The following is a 23,768-nucleotide window of genomic DNA, read 5'->3' as shown; positions in this document are numbered from 1 at the left end:
CCTGCGAACAACTCTATCCATAGCCCACGCCTCGCAACCATACAACATTGTTGGAACCACTATTCCTTCAAACATACCCATTTTTGCTTTACGGGATAATGTTCTCGACTTCCACACATTTTTCAAGGCTCCCAAAATTTTCGCCCCCTCCCCCACCCTATGATCCACTTCCGCTTCCATGGTTCCATCCGCTGACAGATCCACTCCCAGATATCTAAAACACTTCACTTCCTCCAGTTTTTCTCCATTCAAACTCACCTCCCAATTGACTTGACCCTCAACCCTACTGTACCTAATAACCTTGCTCTTATTCACATTTACTCTTAACTTTCTTCTTCCACACACTTTACCAAACTCCGTCACCAGCTTCTGCAGTTTCTCACATGAATCCGCCACCAGCGCTGTATCATCAGCGAACAACAACTGACTCACTTCCCAAGCTCTCTCATCCCCAACAGACTTCATACTTGCCACTCTTTCCAAGACTCTTGCATTTACCTCCCTAACAAGCCCATCCATAAACAAATTAAACAACCATGGAGACATCACACACCCCTGCCGCAAACCTACATTCACTGAGAACCAATCACTTTCCTCTCTTCCTACACGTACACATGCCTTACATCCTCGATAAAAACCTTTCACTGCTTCTAACAACTTGCCTCCCACACCAAATATTCTTAATACCTTCCACAGAGCATCTCTATCAACTCTATCATATGCCTTCTCCAGATCCATAAATGCTACATACAAATCCATTTGCTTTTCTAAGTATTTCTCACATACATTCTTCAAAGCAAACACCTGATCCACACATCCTCTACCACTTCTGAAACCACACTGCTCTTCCCCAATCTGATGCTCTGTACATGCCTTCACCCTCTCAATCAATACCCTCCCATATAATTTACCAGGAATACTCAACAAACTTATACCTCTGTAATTTGAGCACTCACTCTTATCCCCTTTGCCTTTGTACAATGGCACTATGCACGCATTCCGCCAATCCTCAGGCACCTCACCATGAGTCATACATATATATATATATACATATATATATATATATATATATATATATATATATATATATATATATATATATATATATATATATATATATATATATATATATATATATGGGGAGGTGATAACAAGTAGTGGTGATGTGAGAAAGAGATGGAGTGAGTATTTTGAAGTTTTGTTGAATGTGTTTGATGATAGACTGGCAGATATAGGGTGTTTTGGTCGAGGTGGTGTGCAAAGTGAGAGGGTTAGGGAAAATGATTTGGTAAACAGGGAAGAGGTGGTAAAAGCTTTGCGGAAGATGGAAAGCCGGCAAGGCAGCAGGTTTGGATGGTATTGCAGTGGAATTCATTAAAAAAGGGGATGACTGTATTATTGACTGGTTGGTAAGGTTATTTAATGTATGTATGACTCATGGTGAGGTGCCTGAGGATTGGCGGAATGCGTGCATAGTGCCATTGTACAAAGGCAAAGGGGATACGAGTGAGTGCTCAAATTACAGAGGTATAAGTTTTTTGAGTATTCCTGGTAAATTACATGGAGGGTATTGATTGAGAGTGTGAAGACATGTACAGAGCATCTGATTGGGGAAGAGCAGTGTGGTTTCAGAAGTGGTAGAGGATGTGTGGATCAGGTGTTTGCTTTGAAGAATGTATGTGAGAAATACTTAGAAAAGCAAATGGATTTGTATGTAGCATTTATGGATCTGGAGAAGGCATATGATAGAGTTGATAGAGATGCTCTGTGGAAGGTATTAAGAATATATGGTGTGGGAGGCAAGTTGTTAGAAGCAGTGAAAAGTTTTTATCGAAGATGTAAGGCATGTGTACGTGTAGGAAGAGAGGAAAGTGATTGGTTCTCAGTGAATGTAGGTTTGCGGCAGGGGTGTGCGATGTCTCCATGGTTGTTTAATTTGTTTATGGATGGGGTTGTTAGGGAGGTGAATGCAAGAGTTTTGGAAAGAGGGGCAAGTATGAAGTCTGTTGTGGATGAGAGAGCTTGGGAAGTGAGTCAGTTGTTGTTCGCTGATGATACAGCGCTGGTGGCTGATTCATGTGAGAAACTGCAGAAGCTGGTGACTGAGTTTGGTAAAGTGTGTGAAAGAAGAAAGTTAAGAGCAAATATGAATAAGAGCAAGGTTATTAGGTACAGTAGGGTTGAGGGTCAAGTCAATTGTGAGGTAAGTTTGAATGGAGAAAACTGGAGGAAGTAAAGTGTTTTAGATATCTGGGAGTGGATCTGGCAGCGGATGGAACCATGGAAGCGGAAGTGGATCATAGGGTGGGGGAGGGGGCGAAAATCCTGGGAGCCTTGAAGAATGTGGAAGTCGAGAACATTATCCCGTAAAGCAAAAATGGGTATGTTTGAAGGAATAGTGGTTCCAACAATGTTGTATGGTTGCGAGTCGTGGGCTATGGATAGAGTGGTGCGCAGGAGGATGGATGTGCTGTAACTGAGATGTTTGAGGACAATGTGTGGTGTGAGGTGGTTTGATCGAGTAAGTAACGTAAGGGTAAGAGAGATGTGTGGAAATAAAAAGAGCGTGGTTGAGAGAGCAGAAGAGGGTGTTTTAAATGGTTATGGCACATGGAGAGAATGAGTGAGGAAAGATTGACCAAGAGGATATATGTGTCGGAGGTGGAGTGAACGGGAAGTGGGAGACCAAATTGGAGGTGGAAAGATGGAGTGAAAAAGATTTTGTTCGATCGGGGCCTGAACATGCAGGAGGGTGAAAGGTGGGCAAAGAATAGAGTGAATTGGCGCGATGTGGTATACCGGGGTTGACGTACTGTCAGTGGATTGAATCAAGGCATGTGTATGGGGGTGGGTTGGGCCATTTCTTTCGTCTGTTTCCTTGCGCTACCTCGCAAACGCGGGAGACAGCGACAAAGCAAAAAAAAAAAAAAAAAAATATATATATATATATATATATATATATATATATATATATATATATATATATATATATATATATATATATATATATATATATATATATATATATATATATTCTTTCTTTTCTTTCATACTATTCGCCATTTCCCGCATTAGTGAGGTAGCGTTAAGAACAGAGGACTGGGCCTTAGAGGGAATATACTCACCTGGCCCCCTTCTCTGTTCCTTCTTTTGGAAAATTAAAAAAAAAAAAAACGAGAGGGGAGGATTTCCAGCCACCCGCTCCCTCCCCTTTTAGTCGCCTTCTACGACACGCATGGAATACGTGGGAAGTATTCTTTCTCCCCTAACCCCAGGGATATATATATATATATATATATATATATATATATATATATATATATATATATATATTTATCTTATCTAGTACACTTTTTCGCTATCTCCCGCATTAGCGAGGCAGCGCAATGAAACAGACAAAAGAATGGCCCAACCCACCCACATACACATTTATATTTATACACGTCCACACACGCACATATACATACCTATACATCTCAACGTCTACTTATATATACACACACAGACATATACATATATATACACATGTACATAATTCATACTGTCTGCCCTTACTCATTATCCCGTCGAACCCCGCCACACATGAAATGACAACCCCCTGCCCCCGCATGTGCGCGAGGTAGCACTAGGAAAAGACAACAAAGGCCACATTCGATCACACTCAGTCTCTAGCTGACATGTATAAGGCACTGAGCCCACAGCTCCCTTTCCATATCCAGGCCCCACTAAATTTTCAATGGTTTACCCCAGACGCTTCACATGCCCTGGTTCAATCCACTGACATCACGTCGACCCCGGCATGCCACATCGTTCCAATTCACTCTATTCTTCGCTCTAATTTCACCATCCTGCATGTTCAGGCCCCCAATCACTCAAAATCTTTTTCACTCCATCATTCCACCTCCAATTTGGTTTAGTTCTCCCTTTTGATAATAATATCACTTTGCTTCTCATGTTGCTTAAATCCTTTAATGTAAATGTTGACTTTAGCAACAATAATACTATAAAGAATATCTTAATCAGGAATTCACCAGAAAATTCTCCAATGTCCATCTATAAAGTACCTTGTGGAAACTGTGATAAATTTTATGTTGATCAGACTGGTAACGATCTTTCTGTTAGATTTAAGCAACATAGATATAGTATAAGAACGGGACAAGAATCAAATGCCTTGTTTAATTTTGCTAAAAACTATGATCATTGTATTGACTGGAGTAACGCCATCTCATTTATTAACTCTAACTCTATTACCAAGAAAAATATCATTGAATTTTCTATTATCAAATACACAAAGAATTATAATCTTAATATTAGTGCTGGTCTATACAAATTAGATAACTTTATTGTTGATAAGATTTATAAAATGATAAGTTTATGAACGGTCGTTGTATGTTTTGGACAATCACGTTTACCAAATGGCGTCCTAGCTTCGTCTCTTCGATGTATATATATATATATATATATATATATATATATATATATATATATATATATATATATATATATATATATATATATATATATATATATATATATAAATATATATATATATATATATATATATATATATATATATATATATATATATATATATATATATATATCCTCTACCATATCAGAGGTGGTAGAGGATGTGTGGATCAGGTGTTTGCTTTGAAGAATGTAAGTGGGAAATACTTAGAAAAGCAAATGGATTTGTATGTAGCATTTATGGATCTGGAGAAGGCATATGATAGAGTTGATAGAGATGCTCTGTGGAAGGTATTAAGAATATATGGTGTGGGAGGCAAGTTGTTAGAAGCAATGAAAAGGTTTTATCGAGGATGTAAGGCATGTGTACGTGTAGGAAAAGAGGAAAGTGATTGGTTCTCAGTGAATGTAGGTTTGCGGCAGGGGTGTGTGATGTCTCCATGGTTGTTTAATTTGTTTATGGATGGGGATGTTAGGGAGGTGAATGCAAGAGTTTTGGAAAGAGGGGCAAGTATGAAGTCTGTTGTGGATGAGAGAGCTTGGGAAGTGAGTCAGTTGTTGTTCGCTGATGACAGCGCTGGTGGCTGATTCATGTAAGAAACTGCAGAAGCTGGTGACTGAGTTTGGTAAAGTGTGTGAAAGAAACAAGTTAAGAGTAAATGTGAATAAGAGCAAGGTTATTAGGTACAGTAGGGTTGAGGGTCAAGTCAATTGGGAGGTAAGTTTGAATGGAGAAAAACTGCAGGAAGTAAAGTGTTTTAGATATCTAGGAGTGGATCTGGCAGCGGATGGAACCATGGAAGTGGAAGTGAATCATAGGGTGGGGGAGGGGGCGAAAATTCTGGGAGCATTGAAGTATGTTTGGAAGTCGAGAACATTATCTCGGAAAGCAAAAATGGGTATGTTTGAAGGAATAGTGGTTCCAACAATGTTGTATGGTTGCGAGGCGTGGGCTATGGATAGAGTTGTGCGCAGGAGGGTGAATGTGCTGGAAATGAGAGGTTTGAGGACAATATATGGAGTGAGGTGGTTTGATCGAGTAAGTAATGTAAGGGTAAGAGAGATGTGTGGAAATAAAAAGAGTGTGGTTGAGAGAGCAGAAGAGGGTGTTTTGAAATGGTTTGGTCACATAGAGAGAATGAGTGAGGAAAGATTGACAAAGAGGATATATGTGTCAGAGGTGGAGGGAACGAGGAGAAGTGTGGAGACCAAATTTTAGGTGGAAAGATGGAGTGAAAAAGATTTTGTGTGATCGGGGCCTGAACATGAAGGAGGGTGAAAGGCGTGCAAGGAATAGAGTGAATTGGAACGATGTGGTATACCGGGATCGACGTGCTGTCAATGGATTGAACCAGGGCATGTGAAGCGTCTGGGGTAAACCATGGAAAGTTGTGTGGGTCCTGGATGTGGAAAGGGAGCTGTGGTTTCGGTGTATTATTACATGACAGCTAGAGACTGAGTGTGAACGAATGGGGCCTTTGGTGTCTTTTCCTAGCGCTACCTCGTACACATGAAGGGGGAGGGAGTTGTTATTCCATGTGTGGCGGGGTGGCGATGGGAACCAATAAAGGCAAACAGTATGAATTATGTACATGTGTATATATCTATATGTCTGTGTGTGTATATATATGTGTACATTGAGACGTATAGGTATGTATATTTGCGTGTGTGGACGTGTATGAATATACATGTGTATTAGGGCGGGTTGGACCATTCTTTCGTCTGTTTCCTTGCTCTACCTCGCTAACGCGGGACACAGATACAAAGCAAAATAACAAAAAAATAAAATATATACGAGTAGGAAGAAGGGAAAGTGCTTGGTTCTCAGTGAATATCGGTTTGCGGCGGGGGTGCGTGATGTCTCGATGGATGTTTAATTTGTTTATGGATAGGGTTCTTAGGGAGGTGAATGCAAGAAGTTTGGAAAGAGGGGCAAGTATGCAGTCTGTTGTGGACGAGACAGCTTGAGAAGTGAGTCAGTTGTTGTTTGCTGATAATACATCGCTGATGGCTGATTTCGGGTGAGAAACTGCAGAAGATGGTGACTGAGTTTAGTAAAGTGTGTGAAAGAAGAAAGTTGAGAGTAAATGTGAATAAGAGCAAGGTTATTAGGTACAGTAGGGTTGAGGGACAAGTAAATTGGGAGGTAAGCTTGAATGGAGAAAACTGGAGAAAGTGAAGTGTTTTAGATGTCTGGGAGTGGATTTGGCAGAGGATGGAACCATTGAAGTGGAATTGAGTCATAGGGTTGGGGAGGGGGCGAAAGTTCTGGGAGCGTTGGAAAATGTGTGAAAGGCTAGAACGTTATCTCGGAAAGCAAAAATGGTTATGTTTCAAGGAATAGTTGTTTCAACAATGTTGTATGGTTGCGAGGCGTGGGCTATGGATAGAGTTGTGCGTAGGAGGGTGGATTTGCTGGAAATGAGATGTTTGAGGACAATATGTGGTGTGAGGTGGTTTGATCGAGTAAGTAATGAAAGTGTAAGAGAGATGTGTGGAAATAAAACGAGTGTGGTTGAAAGAGCAGAAGAGAGTGTTTTGAAATGGTTTGGTCACAGGTAGGGAATGAGTGAGGAAAGATTGACCAAGAGGATATATGTGTCAGAGGTGGAGGGAACGAGGAGAAGTGAGAGACCAAATTGGAGGTGGAAAGATGGAGTGAAAAAGATTTTGAGTGATCAGAGCCGGAACATATATATATATATATATATATATATATATATATATATATATATATATATATATATATATATATATTTTGCTTTGTCGCTGTCTCCCGCGTTAGCGAGGTAGCGCAAGGAAACAGACGAAAGAATGGCCCAACCAACCCACATACACATGTATATACATACACATCCACACACGCAAATATACATACCTATAGATCTCAATCTACACGTATATACACACACACAAACATATACATATATACACATGTACATAATTCATACTGTCTGCCTTTATTCATTCCTATCGCCACCTCGCCATACATGGAATAACAACCCCCTCCCCCCCTCATGGGTGCGAGGTAGCGCTAGGAAAGACAACAAAGGCCCCATTCGTTCACTCTCAGTCTCTAGCTATCATGTAATAATACAACGAAACCACAGCTCCCTTTCCACATCCAGGCCCCACACAACTTTCCATGGTTTACCCCAGACGCTTCACATGCCCTGGTTCAATCCACTGATAGCACGTCGACCCCGGTATATCACATCGTTCCAATTCACTCTATTCCTTGCACGCCTTTCACCCTCCTGCATGTTCAGGCCCCGATCACTCAAAATCTTTTTCACTCCATCTTTCCACCTCCAATTTGGTCTCCCACTTCTCCTCGTTCCCTCCACTTCTGACACATATATCCTCTTGGTCAATCTTTCCTTACTCATTCTCTCCATGTGACCAAACCATTTCAAAACACCCTCTTCTCCTCTCTCAACCACGCTCTTTTTATTTCCACACATTTCTCTTACCCTTACATTACTTACTCGATCAAACCACCTCACACCACATATTGTCCTCAAACATCTCATTTCCAGCACATCCACCCTCCTGCGCACAAATCTATCCATAGCCCACGCCTCGCAACCATACAACATTGTTGGAACCACTATTACTTCAAAAATACCCATTTTTGCTTTCTGAGATAATGTTCTCGACTTCCAAACATTCTTCAAGGCTCCCAGAATTAACGCCCACTCCCCCACCCTATGATTCACTTCCGCTTCCATGGTTCCATCCGCTGCCAGATCCACTCCCAGATATCTAAAACACTTCACTTCCTCCAGTTTTTCTCCGTTCAAACTTACCTCCCAATTGACTTGACCCTCAACCCTACTGTACCTAATAACCTTGCTCTTACTCACATTCACTCTTACCTTTCTTTTTCACACACGTTACCAAACTCAGTCACCAGCTTCTGCGGTTTCTCACATGAATCAGCCACCAGCGCTGTCATCAGCGAACAACAACTGACTCACTTCCCAAGCTCTCTCATCCACAACAGACTTCATACTTGCCCCTCTTTCCAAAACTCTTGCATTCACCTCCCTAACAACCCCATCCATAAACAAATTAAACAACCATGGAGACATCACACACCCCTGCCGCAAACCTACATTCACTGAGAACCAATCACTTTCCTCTCTTCCTACACGTACACATGCCTCACATCCTCGATAGATACTTTTCACTGCTTCTAACAACTTGCCTCCCACACCATATATTCTTAATACCTTCCACAGAGCATCTCTATCAACTCTATCATATGCCTTCTCCAGATCCATAAATGCTACATACAAATCCATTTGCTTTTCTAAGTATTTCGCACATACATTCTTCAAAGCAAACACCTGATCCACACATCCTCTACCACTTCTGAAACCACACTGCTCTTCCCCAATCTGATGCTCTGTACATGCCTTCACCCTCTCAATCAATACCCTCCCATATAATTTACCAGGAATACTCAACAAACTTATACCTCTGTAATTTGAGCACTCACTCTTATCCCCTTTGCCTTTGTACAATGGCACTATGCACGCATTCCGCCAATCCTCAGGCACCTCACCATGAGTCATACATATATATTATATACATATATATATATATATATATATATATATATATATATATATATATATATATATATATATATATATATATATATATATTATTATGGGGAGGTGATAACAAGTAGTGGTGATGTGAGAAGGAGATGGAGTGAGTATTTTGAAGGTTTGTTGAATGTGTTTGATGATAGACTGGCAGATATAGGGTGTTTTGGTCGAGGTGGTGTGCAAAGTGAGAGGGTTAGGGAAAATGATTTGGTAAACAGGGAAGAGGTAGTAAAAGCTTTGCGGAAGATGGAAAGCCGGCAAGGCAGCAGGTTTGGATGGTATTGCAGTGGAATTCATTAAAAAAGGGGATGACTGTATTATTGACTGGTTGGTAAGGTTATTTAATGTATGTATGACTCATGGTGAGGTGCCTGAGGATTGGCGGAATGCGTGCATAGTGCCATTGTACAAAGGCAAAGGGGATACGAGTGAGTGCTCAAATTACAGAGGTATAAGTTTGTTGAGTATTCCTGGTAAATTACATGGGAGGGTATTGATTGAGAGTGTGAAGGCATGTACAGAGCATCTGATTGGGGAAGAGCAGTGTGGTTTCAGAAGTGGTAGAGGATGTGTGGATCAGGTGTTTGCTTTGAAGAATGTATGTGAGAAATACTTAGAAAAGCAAATGGATTTGTATGTAGCATTTATGGATCTGGAGAAGGCATATGATAGAGTTGATAGAGATGCTCTGTGGAAGGTATTAAGAATATATGGTGTGGGAGGCAAGTTGTTAGAAGCAGTGAAAAGTTTTTATCGAGGATGTAAGGCATGTGTACGTGTAGGAAGAGAGGAAAGTGATTGGTTCTCAGTGAATGTAGGTTTGCGGCAGGGGTGTGCGATGTCTCCATGGTTGTTTAATTTGTTTATGGATGGGGTTGTTAGGGAGGTGAATGCAAGAGTTTTGGAAAGAGGGGCAAGTATGAAGTCTGTTGTGGATGAGAGAGCTTGGGAAGTGAGTCAGTTGTTGTTCGCTGATGATACAGCGCTGGTGGCTGATTCATGTGAGAAACTGCAGAAACTGGTGACTGAGTTTGGTAAAGTGTGTGAAAGAAGAAAGTTAAGAGCAAATATGAATAAGAGCAAGGTTATTAGGTACAGTAGGGTTGAGGGTCAAGTCAATTGTGAGGTAAGTTTGAATGGAGAAAACTGGAGGAAGTGAAGTGTTTTAGATATCTGGGAGTGGATCTGGCAGCGGATGGAACCATGGAAGCGGAAGTGGATCATAGGGTGGGGGAGGGGGCGAAAATCCTGGGAGCCTTGAAGAATGTGTGGAAGTCGAGAACATTATCTCGGAAAGTAAAAATGGGTATGTTTGAAGGAATAGTGGTTCCAACAATGTTGTATGGTTGCGAGTCGTGGGCTATGGATAGAGTTGTGCGCAGGAGGATGGATGTGCTGTAACTGAGATGTTTGAGGACAATGTGTGGTGTGAGGTGGTTTGATCGAGTAAGTAACGTAAGGGTAAGAGAGATGTGTGGAAATAAAAAGAGCGTGGTTGAGAGAGCAGAAGAGGGTGTTTTAAATGGTTATGGCACATGAAGAGAATGAGTGAGGAAAGATTGACCAAGAGGATATATGTGTCGGAGGTGGAGTGAACGGGAAGTGGGAGACCAAATTGGAGGTGGAAAGATGGAGTGAAAAAGATTTTGTTCGATCGGGGCCTGAACATGCAGGAGGGTGAAAGGTGGGCAAAGAATAGAGTGAATTGGCGCGATGTGGTATACTGGGGTTGACGTGCTGTCAGTGGATTGAATCAAGGCATGTGTATGGGGGTGGGTTGGGCCATTTCTTTCGTCTGTTTCCTTGCGCTACCTCGCAAACGCGGGAGACAGCGGCAAAAAAAAAAAAAAAAAAAAAAAAAAAAATATATATATATATATATATATATATATATATATATATATATATATATATATATATATATATATATATATATATATATATATATTCTTTCTTTTCTTTCATACTATTCGCCATTTCCCGCATTAGTGAGGTAGCGTTAAGAACAGAGGACTGGGCCTTAGAGGGAATATACTCACCTGGCCCCCTTCTCTGTTCCTTCTTTTGGAAAATTAAAAAAAAAAAAAACGAGAGGGGAGGATTTCCAGCCACCCGCTCCCTCCCCTTTTAGTCGCCTTCTACGACACGCAGGGAATACGTGGGAAGTATTCTTTCTCCCCTAGCCCCAGGGATATATATATATATATATATATATATATATATATATATATATATATATATATATATATATATATATATATATTTATCTTATCTAGTACACTTTTTCGCTATCTCCCGCATTAGCGAGGCAGCGCAATGAAACAGACAAAAGAATGGCCCAACCCACCCACATACACATTTATATTCATACACGTCCACACACGCACATATACATACCTATACATCTCAACGTCTACTTATATATACACACACAGACATATACATATATATACACATGTACATAATTCATACTGTCTGCCCTTACTCATTATCCCGTCGAACCCCGCCACACATGAAATGACAACCCCCTGCCCCCGCATGTGCGCGAGGTAGCACTAGGAAAAGACAACAAAGGCCACATTCGATCACACTCAGTCTCTAGCTGACATGTATAAGGCACTGAGCCCACAGCTCCCTTTCCATATCCAGGCCCCACTAAATTTTCAATGGTTTACCCCAGACGCTTCACATGCCCTGGTTCAATCCACTGACATCACGTCGACCCCGGCATGCCACATCGTTCCAATTCACTCTATTCTTCGCTCTAATTTCACCATCCTGCATGTTCAGGCCCCCATTCACTCAAAATCTTTTTCACTCCATCATTCCACCTCCAATTTGGTTTAGTTCTCCCTTTTGATAATAATATCACTTTGCTTCTCATGTTGCTTAAATCCTTTAATGTAAATGTTGCCTTTAGCAACAATAATACTATAAAGAATATCTTAATCAGGAATTCACCAGAAAATTCTCCAATGTCCATCTATAAAGTACCTTGTGGAAACTGTGATAAATTTTATGTTGATCAGACTGGTAACGATCTTTCTGTTAGATTTAAGCAACATAGATATAGTATAAGAACGGGACAAGAATCAAATGCCTTGTTTAATTTTGCTAAAAACTATGATCATTGTATTGACTGGAGTAACGCCATCTCATTTATTAACTCTAACTCTATTACTAAGAGAAATATCATTGAATTTTCTATTATCAAATACACAAAGAATTTTAATCTTAATATTAGTGATGGTCTATACAAATTAGATAACTTTATTGTTGATAAGATTTATAAAATGATAAGTTTATGAACGCTCGTTGTATGTTTTGGACAATCACGTTTACCAAATGGCGTCCTAGCTTCGTCTCTTCGTGTATATTAGTTATTATATATTATATTTTATTATATATATATATATATTTATATATATTATATATATATATATTATTTTTTTATATTTTATTATATATATATAATATACTATATATATCCTCTACCATATCAGAGGTGGTAGAGGATGTGTGGATCAGGTGTTTGCTTTGAAGAATGTAAGTGGGAAATACTTAGAAAAGCAAATGGATTTGTATGTAGCATTTATGGATCTGGAGAAGCATATGATAGAGTTGATAGAGATGCTCTGTGGAAGGTATTAAGAATATATGGTGTGGGAGGCAAGTTGTTAGAAGCAATGAAAAGGTTTTATCGAGGATGTAAGGCATGTGTACGTGTAGGAAAAGAGGAAAGTGATTGGTTCTCAGTGAATGTAGGTTTGCGGCAGGGGTGTGTGATGTCTCCATGGTTGTTTAATTTGTTTATGGATGGGGATGTTAGGGAGGTGAATGCAAGAGTTTTGGAAAGAGGGGCAAGTATGAAGTCTGTTGTGGATGAGAGAGCTTGGGAAGTGAGTCAGTTGTTGTTCGCTGATGACAGCGCTGGTGGCTGATTCATGTAAGAAACTGCACACGCTGGTGACTGAGTTTGGTAAAGTGTGTGAAAGAAACAAGTTAAGAGTAAATGTGAATAAGAGCAAGGTTATTAGGTACAGTAGGGTTGAGGGTCAAGTCAATTGGGAGGTAAGTTTGAATGGAGAAAAACTGCAGGAAGTAAAGTGTTTTAGATATCTAGGAGTGGATCTGGCAGCGGATGGAACCATGGAAGTGGAAGTGAATCATAGGGTGGGGGAGGGGGCGAAAATTCTGGGAGCATTGAAGTATGTTTGGAAGTCGAGAACATTATCTCGGAAAGCAAAAATGGGTATGTTTGAAGGAATAGTGGTTCCAACAATGTTGTATGGTTGCGAGGCGTGGGCTATGGATAGAGTTGTGCGCAGGAGGGTGAATGTGCTGGAAATGAGAGGTTTGAGGACAATATATGGAGTGAGGTAGTTTGATCGAGTAAGTAATGTAAGGGTAAGAGAGATGTGTGGAAATAAAAAGAGTGTGGTTGAGAGAGCAGAAGAGGGTGTTTTGAAATGGTTTGGTCACATAGAGAGAATGAGTGAGGAAAGATTGACAAAGAGGATATATGTGTCAGAGGTGGAGGGAACGAGGAGAAGTGTGGAGACCAAATTTTAGGTGGAAAGATGGAATGAAAAAGATTTTGTGTGATCGGGGCCTGAACATGAAGGAGGGTGAAAGGCGTGCAAGGAATAGAGTGAATTGGAACGATGTGGTATACCGGGATCGACGTGCTGTCAATGGATTGAACCAGGGCATGTGAAGCGTCTGGGGTAAACCATGGAAAGTTGTGTGGGTCCTGGATGTGGAAAGGGAGCTGTGGTTTCGGTGTATTATTACATGACAGCTAGAGACTGAGTGTGAACGAATGGGACCTTTGGTGTCTTTTCCTAGCGCTACCTCGTACACATGAAGGGGGAGGGAGTTGTTATTCCATGTGTGGCGGGGTGGCGATGGGAACCAATAAAGGCAAACAGTATGAATTATGTACATGTGTATATATCTATATGTCTGTGTGTGTATATATATGTGTACATTGAGACGTATAGGTATGTATATTTGCGTGTGTGGACGTGTATGAATATACATGTGTATTAGGGCGGGTTGGGCCATTCTTTCGTCTGTTTCCTTGCTCTACCTCGCTAACGCGGGACACAGATACAAAGCAAAATAAAAAAAAAAATAAAATATATACGAGTAGGAAGAAGGGAAAGTGCTTGGTTCTCAGTGAATATCGGTTTGCGGCGGGGGTGCGTGATGTCTCGATGGATGTTTAATTTGTTTATGGATAGGGTTCTTAGGGAGGTGAATGCAAGAAGTTTGGAAAGAGGGGCAAGTATGCAGTCTGTTGTGGACGAGACAGCTTGAGAAGTGAGTCAGTTGTTGTTTGCTGATAATACATCGCTGATGGCTGATTTCGGGTGAGAAACTGCAGAAGATGGTGACTGAGTTTAGTAAAGTGTGTGAAAGAAGAAAGTTGAGAGTAAATGTGAATAAGAGCAAGGTTATTAGGTACAGTAGGGTTGAGGGACAAGTAAATTGGGAGGTAAGCTTGAATGGAGAAAACTGGAGAAAGTGAAGTGTTTTAGATATCTGGGAGTGGATTTGGCAGAGGATGGAACCATTGAAGTGGAATTGAGTCATAGGGTTGGGGAGGGGGCGAAAGTTCTGGGAGCGTTGGAAAATGTGTGAAAGGCTAGAACGTTATCTCGGAAAGCAAAAATGGTTATGTTTCAAGGAATAGTTGTTTCAACAATGTTGTATGGTTGCGAGGCGTGGGCTATGGATAGAGTTGTGCGTAGGAGGGTGGATTTGCTGGAAATGAGATGTTTGAGGACAATATGTGGTGTGAGGTGGTTTGATCGAGTAAGTAATGAAAGTGTAAGAGAGATGTGTGGAAATAAAACGAGTGTGGTTGAAAGAGCAGAAGAGGGTGTTTTGAAATGGTTTGGTCACAGGTAGGGAATGAGTGAGGAAAGATTGACCAAGAGGATATATGTGTCAGAGGTGGAGGGAACGAGGAGAAGTGAGAGACCAAATTTTAGGTGGAAAGATGGAGTGAAAAAGATTTTGAGTGATCAGAGCCGGAACATATATATATATATATATATATATATATATATATATATATATATATATATATAATATATATATATATATATATATACATGTATTTTGCTTTGTCGCTGTCTCCCGCGTTAGCGAGGTAGCGCAAGGAAACAGACGAAAGAATGGCCCAACCAACCCACATACACATGTATATACATACACATCCACACACGCAAACATACATACCTATAGATCTCAATCTACACGTATATACACACACACAAACATATACATATATACACATGTACATAATTCATACTGTCTGCCTTTATTCATTCCTATCGCCACCTCGCCATACATGGAATAACAACCCCCTCCCCCCCTCATGGGTGCGAGGTAGCGCTAGGAAAGACAACAAAGGCCCCATTCGTTCACACTCAGTCTCTAGCTATCATGTAATAATACAACGAAACCACAGCTCCCTTTCCACATCCAGGCCCCACACAACTTTCCATGGTTTACCCCAGACGCTTCACATGCCCTGGTTCAATCCACTGATAGCACGTCGACCCCGGTATATCACATCGTTCCAATTCACTCTATTCCTTGCACGCCTTTCACTCTCCTGCATGTTCAGGCCCCGATCACTCAAAATCTTTTTCACTCCATCTTTCCACCTCCAATTTGGTCTCCCACTTCTCCTCGTTCCCTCCACTTCTGACACATATATCCTCTTGGTCAATCTTTCCTTACTCATTCTCTCCATGTGACCAAACCATTTCAAAACACCCTCCTCCTCTCTCAACCACGCTCTTTTTATTTCCACACATCTCTCTTACCCTTACATTACTTACTCGATCAAACCACCTCACACCACATATTGTCCTCAAACATCTCATTTCCAGCACATCCACCCTCCTGCGCACAAATCTATCCATAGCCCACGCCTCGCAACCATACAACATTGTTGGAACCACTATTACTTCAAAAATACCCATTTTTGCTTTCTGAGATAATGTTCTCGACTTCCAAACATTCTTCAAGGCTCCCAGAATTAACGCCCACTCCCCCACCCTATGATTCACTTCCGCTTCCATGGTTCCATCCGCTGCCAGATCCACTCCCAGATATCTAAAACACTTCACTTCCTCCAGTTTTTCTCCGTTCAAACGTACCTCCCAATTGACTTGACCCTCAACCCTACTGTACCTAATAACCTTGCTCTTACTCACATTCACTCTTACCTTTCTTTTTTCACACACGTTACCAAACTCAGTCACCAGCTTCTGCGGTTTCTCACATGAATCAGCCACCAGCGCTGTATCATCAGCGAACAACAACTGACTCACTTCCCAAGCTCTCTCATCCACAACAGACTTCATACTTGCCCCTCTTTCCAAAACTCTTGCATTCACCTCCCTAACAACCCCATCCATAAACAAATTAAACAACCATGGAGACATCACACACCCCTGCCGCAAACCTACATTCACTGAGAACCAATCACTTTCCTCTCTTCCTACACGTACACATGCCTCACATCCTCGATAGATACTTTTCACTGCTTCTAACAACTTGCCTCCCACACCATATATTCTTAATACCTTCCACAGAGCATCTCTATCAACTCTATCATATGCCTTCTCCAGATCCATAAATGCTACATACAAATCCATTTGCTTTTCTAAGTATTTCGCACATACATTCTTCAAAGCAAACACCTGATCCACACATCCTCTACCACTTCTGAAACCACACTGCTCTTTCCCAATCTGATGCTCTGTACATGCCTTCACCCTCTCAATCAATACCCTCCCATATAATTTATCAGGGATACTCAACAAACTTATACCTCTGTAATTTGAGCACTCACTCTTATCCCCCTTGCCTTTGTACAATGGCACTATGCAAGCATTCCGCCAATCCTCAGGCACCTCACCATGAATCATACATACATTAAATAACCTTACCAATCAGTCAACAATACAGTCACCCCCTTTTTAAATTAATTCCACTGCAATACCATCCAAACCTGCTGCCTTGCCGGCTTTCATATTCCGCAAAGCTTTTACTACCTCTTCTCTATTTACCAAATCATTTTCCCTAACCCTCTCACTCTGCACACCACCTCGACCAAAACACCCTATATCTGCCACTCTATCATCAAACACATTCAACAAACCTTCAAAATACTCACTCCATCTCCTTCTCACATCACCACGTCTTGTTATCACCTCCCCATTAGCCCCTTTCACTGAAGTTCCCATTTGCTCCCTTTTCTTACGCACTTTATTTACCTCCTTCCAAAACATCTTTTTATTCTCCCTAAAATTTAATGATACTCTCTCACCCTAACTCTCATTTGCCCTCTTTTTCACCTATTGCACCTTTCTCTTAACCTCCTGCCTTTCTTTTATACATCTCCCACTCATTTGCATTTTTTCCCTGCAAAAATTGTCCAAATGCCTCTCTCTTCTCTTTCACTAATAATCTTACTTCTTCATCCCACCACTCACTACCCTTTCTAATCAACCCACCTCCCACGCTTCTGATGCCACGAGCATCTTTTGCGCAAGCCATCACTGCTTCCCTAAATACATCCCGTTCCTCCCCCAACTATCTACCTGTACATCACCTTTCAAGCAGCCTCGATCTGTTTCCTCGGCATACGTGTCCCCCCCCACTCCCATGACCTCCCCTTTCCAGGCTAATAAGTCATGCCTGTGTCACCCCCGCCAGGTGACACACGCCGACGCCGCTGAAACTTGTAGCTGGACAGGCAACTTAATATCAGGCTTTTTATCCTCAAACTTACGTAATCTCTCTCTCTCTCTCTCTCTCTCTCTCTCTCTCTCTCTCTCTCTCTCTCTCTCTCTCTCTCTCTCTCTCTCTCTCTCTCTCTCTCTCTCTCTCTCTCTCTCTCTCTCTCTCTACTCTCAGAGGCAAATATGATATGGAGTTAGATAAACGTCTTGACATAATAATGCAAGAACGTTCGACGCACAGAATCTACGCCGAACCTTTTTTGTAAAGTGAGTGGAACTTTTCTCAACCACGTTCAAGCTGTAATGAAAAAAGATATTAACGGATTTTTTTATTCGAGTTCGTAAAGGAACCATTTCCGAGTACCTTAGCCATCCATACTTGAGGGAGTGTATTGTGTGGGGAGACCCTGGTCGTGTTTACATCAGTCTCTTGTAATCAAGAGTGGCGTTGTCATGGCGACCACTCTAAGGGGGATGGAGCGTGCCTGGCATCGTTGATCACATACCTCCTACCATCTCCGGCTCTCTCCTATTACTTAATAATCCTGATATGCTGTTGGGAGATGAATCTGTTGGCAGGTCCCTCAGTTGTCGAGAGCGGAAAAATATAAGAGGAGGGAGTAAGGTGTTCAGAGAGTAAAAGATGACTGAAGAAGATCACATCTGCTGCCTCGAAGAGACTTCGATGTCTCTTGTTATCTTGTGACTTCAAACGGCTGTAAGGAAAATAGATCGATCATTTTCGGAGTCCTCACTTGTCACAGTCAGAAAGATATAATTAGAGAAAGAGAGAGGAGGGTAATGGGGAAGACTCGTAATTGGCCAAGGAGTAATGAATTGTGAGCTGCGCCCGTTGAATGGTTATTTGTGATTTAGGCCTGTCAACTGCCGGTGTCATTATGGTTGTCAGCGCGGTATATAACCATCGCTCGAAAACCTTGAATATCTTCTTCAGGAGGTTATGACCATTGTTGGGTTGAGAAGCAGTTGGGGTGACTACATGATCATGTTCATTCACACAATGGCCCTCAGCCTTCCAGTGTTTACACTGCCTCTCCAGTACTACCCTCAGGTACCCTGAAGTGCTTATGGCCGACCAGATTTTCCATTGGATGACCAGAGTGGCTTGTTGCTGACCAGGCTGGCTCCTGTGTGATCAGAGTGGCTTGTTGCTGACCAGGCTGGCTCCTGTGTGATCAGAGTGGCTTGTTGCTGACCAGGCTGGCTCCTGGGTGACCAGAGTGACTTTTTGCTGTTTGATGTGACTAGACTGGCCCGTGGCTGACCAGAATGTCTTGTAGATGACTAGTCTGGCTGGACAGATAAATCGGGAAACATATACATAGGAACTTTGCATTCCATTCGATTATATGAGGTTTGCATGAGTTATTTCAGTTGCCTTCCCTGCGTCCGTACCACTTTTTATATCGTGCACTATCCCTCAGCTTTTTTCCATCCGCATATATGTAAATGCTGAAACAGACGATTCTTTCCTTATACGCAAGTATTCATAGTCACTAACACACTAACGATATTTGTCACCAAGTTTGGTCAGCTCAACCAGCGGAATGGTAGTGTGGTTGGGTCGGTTGAGTCAATCATGGCAATTGCTCTGATTGTCTTTCCTCACGATGTCAGGTTCCGTGCCAGTAACCATGGGGGTCGAGCTCGCAACTTCTCGACCACTTCGTCACTTCTGATGTCATTCATTGTGGCTGGTTCTCCTTTGTATTTCCGGAAACAGCCGAAACTATCTGAACTTATTCTATTGCTTTGTATAGTACAGAGGCGATCCTCTGTCGCTAACTCTCTCACTTCCCGCTCCATTGCCCACCACCAACCGTGAACACCTCCATTGTTCAGCCGACTGGACAAGCCTTCACCAATAAAGGCTGGTACCCTGGGTACGAGCGAAGAAGCACACCAAGAGCCGCGTCCCTGCCATAGCACATGGTCGGCCGGAGTCCGAGTCAGGCCCCGTGTCCACTTGGGGCAGACGTGGGTCAAGGAAGACATATGGGTCGCGCCCGTCACGGAGCATGGCCGGTCGGCGACCATCTCAGGCCCATGTTGGCAGGGAGCAGATCTGAGTGCTTACTCTTATTTACATTTACTCTCAACTTTCTCCTTCTACTCACTTTTCCAAACTCAGTCACCAACTTCTGCAATTTCTCACTCGAATCAGCCATCAGCGATGTATCATCAGCGAACAACTGACTTACTTCCCAGGCTCTCTCATCCCCAACAGACTGCATACTCGCCCCTCTCTCCAAACTCTTGCATTTATCTCCCTAACCGCTCCATCAATAATCACTTGAACAGCCATGCAGATCGATCTTCACTGGGAACCAATCATTCTCCACTCTTCCTACTCCTACGAATGCCTTACACCCTTCAACAAACGTCTCATTCCTTCAAGCAGCTTCCCTCCCACAACGTATACTCTTAAGACCTTCCACAAAGCATCTCTATCCACCCTGTCATACGCCTCCTTCAGATCCACAAATGCCACGTACAAGTCCATCGTTTCTCTAAGTATTTATCATACATTCTTCAAAGAAACACCTGATCCACGCATCCTCTATTACTTCTAAAACCACACTGCTCTTCCTTAATCTGAAGCTTTGTACATGCCTTTACCCTCTCAAGCGATGCCTTCCCATACAATTTTCCAAGAATACTTAACAAATCTATGCTTCTGTAATTTGAACACTGGCCTTTATTCCCCTTGCCTTTGTACAATGGCACTATGCATACATTCCACCAATCCTGAGGCACCTCACCATGATCAATACATACGGTGAATATCCTTACTAACCAATCAACAACACAGCAACTCCCTTCTTAACTAATTCAACTGCAATACCATCCAAACCCGCCACCTTGCTGGATTTCATCTTCCGCAAGGCTTTCGCCACCCCATCTTTCTTCACCAAACCACTCTCCCTGACTCTCTCACTTTGCACACCACCCACACCAAAACACCCTGCAACTGCCACTCTATCATCAAAAACATTCAGGAAACCTTCAAACTACTTACTCCATCTCCTCACTTCATCACTGCATTTTATCACTTACCCCCTTGCCCCCTTCACAGATGTTCCCATTTGTTATATTGTCTTACACACGTTATTTACCTCCTTTCAAAACATCGATTTATTGTTCCTAAAGTTTGATTATACTGTCTCACCCAACTCTCAATTGTCTTCTCTTTCAACTCTTGCGCCTTCTTGATCTCCTGCCACTTTCTCTTATAATCTCCCTTTCATTTTCATTCTTTCCTTGCAAGTATCGTCCAAGCGCCCCTTTTTCTCTTTCACGAACAACTTTGCTTAATTATCCTGGCACTCACTACCCTTTCTAATCTGCCCACCTCCCAACATTCTCATGCCACATGCATCTCTTGCACATGCCAGCACTGCTTCCTTAAATGTATCCCATTCCTCATCCAATCCCTTCGCGTCATTTCCTCTCACCTTTTGTCATTCTTCACTCGACCTCTACTGGTATTACCTCACACAATTCTCCTTTTCAAGCACACATACTCTCACCACTCCCTTCTCCGACATTCTCTCTTCTTTTTTGAAAACTTCAACAAATCTTCACGACTGCCTCCACAAGATAGTGATCAGACATCCCTCCACCTACCCCTCCCATCACATTAACATCCACAAGTCTGTTTTACACAACTATCAATTAACACGTAATCTAGTAATGCATTTGACCATCCCTCCCAATCACATACGTAAACTTGTGTATACCTCTCTTTTTAAACCAGGCATTCCCAATCACCAGTCTTCTTTCAGCACACAAATCCACAATCTCTTCACCATTTTCATTCATATATATATATATATATATATATATATATATATATATATATATATATATATATATATATATATATATATATATATATATATATATATATATATATTTATAATTTTTATTTTGCTTTGTCGCTGTCTCCGGCCTTTGCGAGGTAGCGCAAGGAAACAGACGAAAGAAATGGCCCAACCCGCCCCCATACACATGTATATACATACACGTCCACACACGCAAATATGCATACCTATAAATCTCAATGTACACATATATATACACACACAGACACATAAATATATATCCATGCACACAATTCACACTGTCTGCCTTTATTCATTCCCATCGCCACCTCGCCACACATGGAATGCCATCCCCCTCCCCCCTCATGTGTGCGAGGTAGAGCTAGGAAAAGACAACAAAGGCCCCATTCGTTCACACTCAGTCTCTAGCTGTCATGCAATAATGCCCGAAACCACAGCTCCCTTTCCACATACAGGCCCCACACAACTTTCCATGGTTTACAACAGACGCTTCACATGCCCTGATTCAATCCACTGACAGCACGTCAATCCCGGTATACCACATCGATCCAATTCACTCTATTCCTTGCCCGCCTTTCACCCTCCTGCATGTTCAGGCCCCGATCACTCAAATTATTTTTCACTCCATCTTTCCACCTCCAATTTGGTCTCCCACTTCTCCTCGTTCCCTACACCTCCGACACATATATCCTCTTGGTCAATCTTTCCTCACTCATTCTCTCCATGTGCCCAAACCATTTCAAAACACCCTCTTCTGCTCTCTCAACCACGCCCTTTTTATTTCCACACATCTCTCTTAACCTTACATTACTTACTCGATCAAACCACCTCACACCACACATTGTCCTCAAACATCTCATTTCCAGCACATCCACCCTCCTACGCACAACTCTATCCATAGCCCACGCCTCGCAACCATACAACATTGTTGGAACCACTATTCCTTCAAACATACCCATTTTTGCTTTCCGAGATAATGTTCTCGACTTCAACACATTCTTCAAGGCTCCCAGGATTTTCGCCCCTACCCCACCCTATGATTCACTTCCGCTTCCATGGTTCCATCCGCTGCCAGATCCACTCCCAGATATCTAAAACACTTTACTTCCTCCAGTTTTTCTCCATTCAAACTTACCTCCCAATTGACTTGACCCTCAACCCTACTGTACCTAATAACCTTTCTCTTATTCACATTTACTCTTAACTTTCTTCTTTCACACACTTTACCAAACTCAGTCACCAGCTTCTGCAGTTTCTCACATGAGTCAGCCACCAGCGCTGTATCATCAGCGAACAACAACTGACTCACTTCACAAGTTCTCTCATCCCCAACAGACTTCATACTTGCCCCTCCTTCCAAAACTCTTGCATTCACCTCCCTAACAACCCCATCCATAAACAAATTAAACAACCATGGAGACATCACACACCCCTGCCGCAAACCTACATTCACTGAGAACCAATCACTTTCCTCTCTTCCTACACGTACACATGCCTTACATCCTCGATAAAAACTTTTCACTGCTTCTAACAACTTGCCTCCCACACCATATATTTTTGATACCTTCCACAGAGCATCTCTATCAACTCTATCATATGCCTTCTCCAGATCCATAAATGCTACATACAAATTCATTTGCCTTTCTAAGTATTTCTCACATACATTCTTCAAAGCAAACACCTGATCCACACATCCTCTACCACTTCTGAAACCACACTGCTCTTCCCCAATCTGATGCTCTGTACATGCCTTCACCCTCTCAATCAATACCCTCCCATATAATTTACCAGGAATACTCAAAAAACTTATACCTCTGTAATTTGAGCACTCACTCTAATCCCCTTTGCCTTTGTACAATGGCACTATGCACGCATTCCGCCAATCATCAGGCACCTCACCATGAGTCATACATACATTAAATAACCTTACAAACCAGTCAGTAATACAGTCACCCCCTTTTTTAATAAATTCCACTGCAATACCATCCAAACCTGCTGCCTTGCCGGCTTTCATCTTCCGCAAAGCTTTTACTACCTCTTCTCTG

Source organism: Panulirus ornatus, chromosome 11, assembly GCF_036320965.1.
Source record: "Panulirus ornatus isolate Po-2019 chromosome 11, ASM3632096v1, whole genome shotgun sequence".
Lineage (NCBI taxonomy): Eukaryota > Metazoa > Arthropoda > Malacostraca > Decapoda > Palinuridae > Panulirus > Panulirus ornatus.
Note: the sequence above shows the minus strand (reverse complement) of the source record.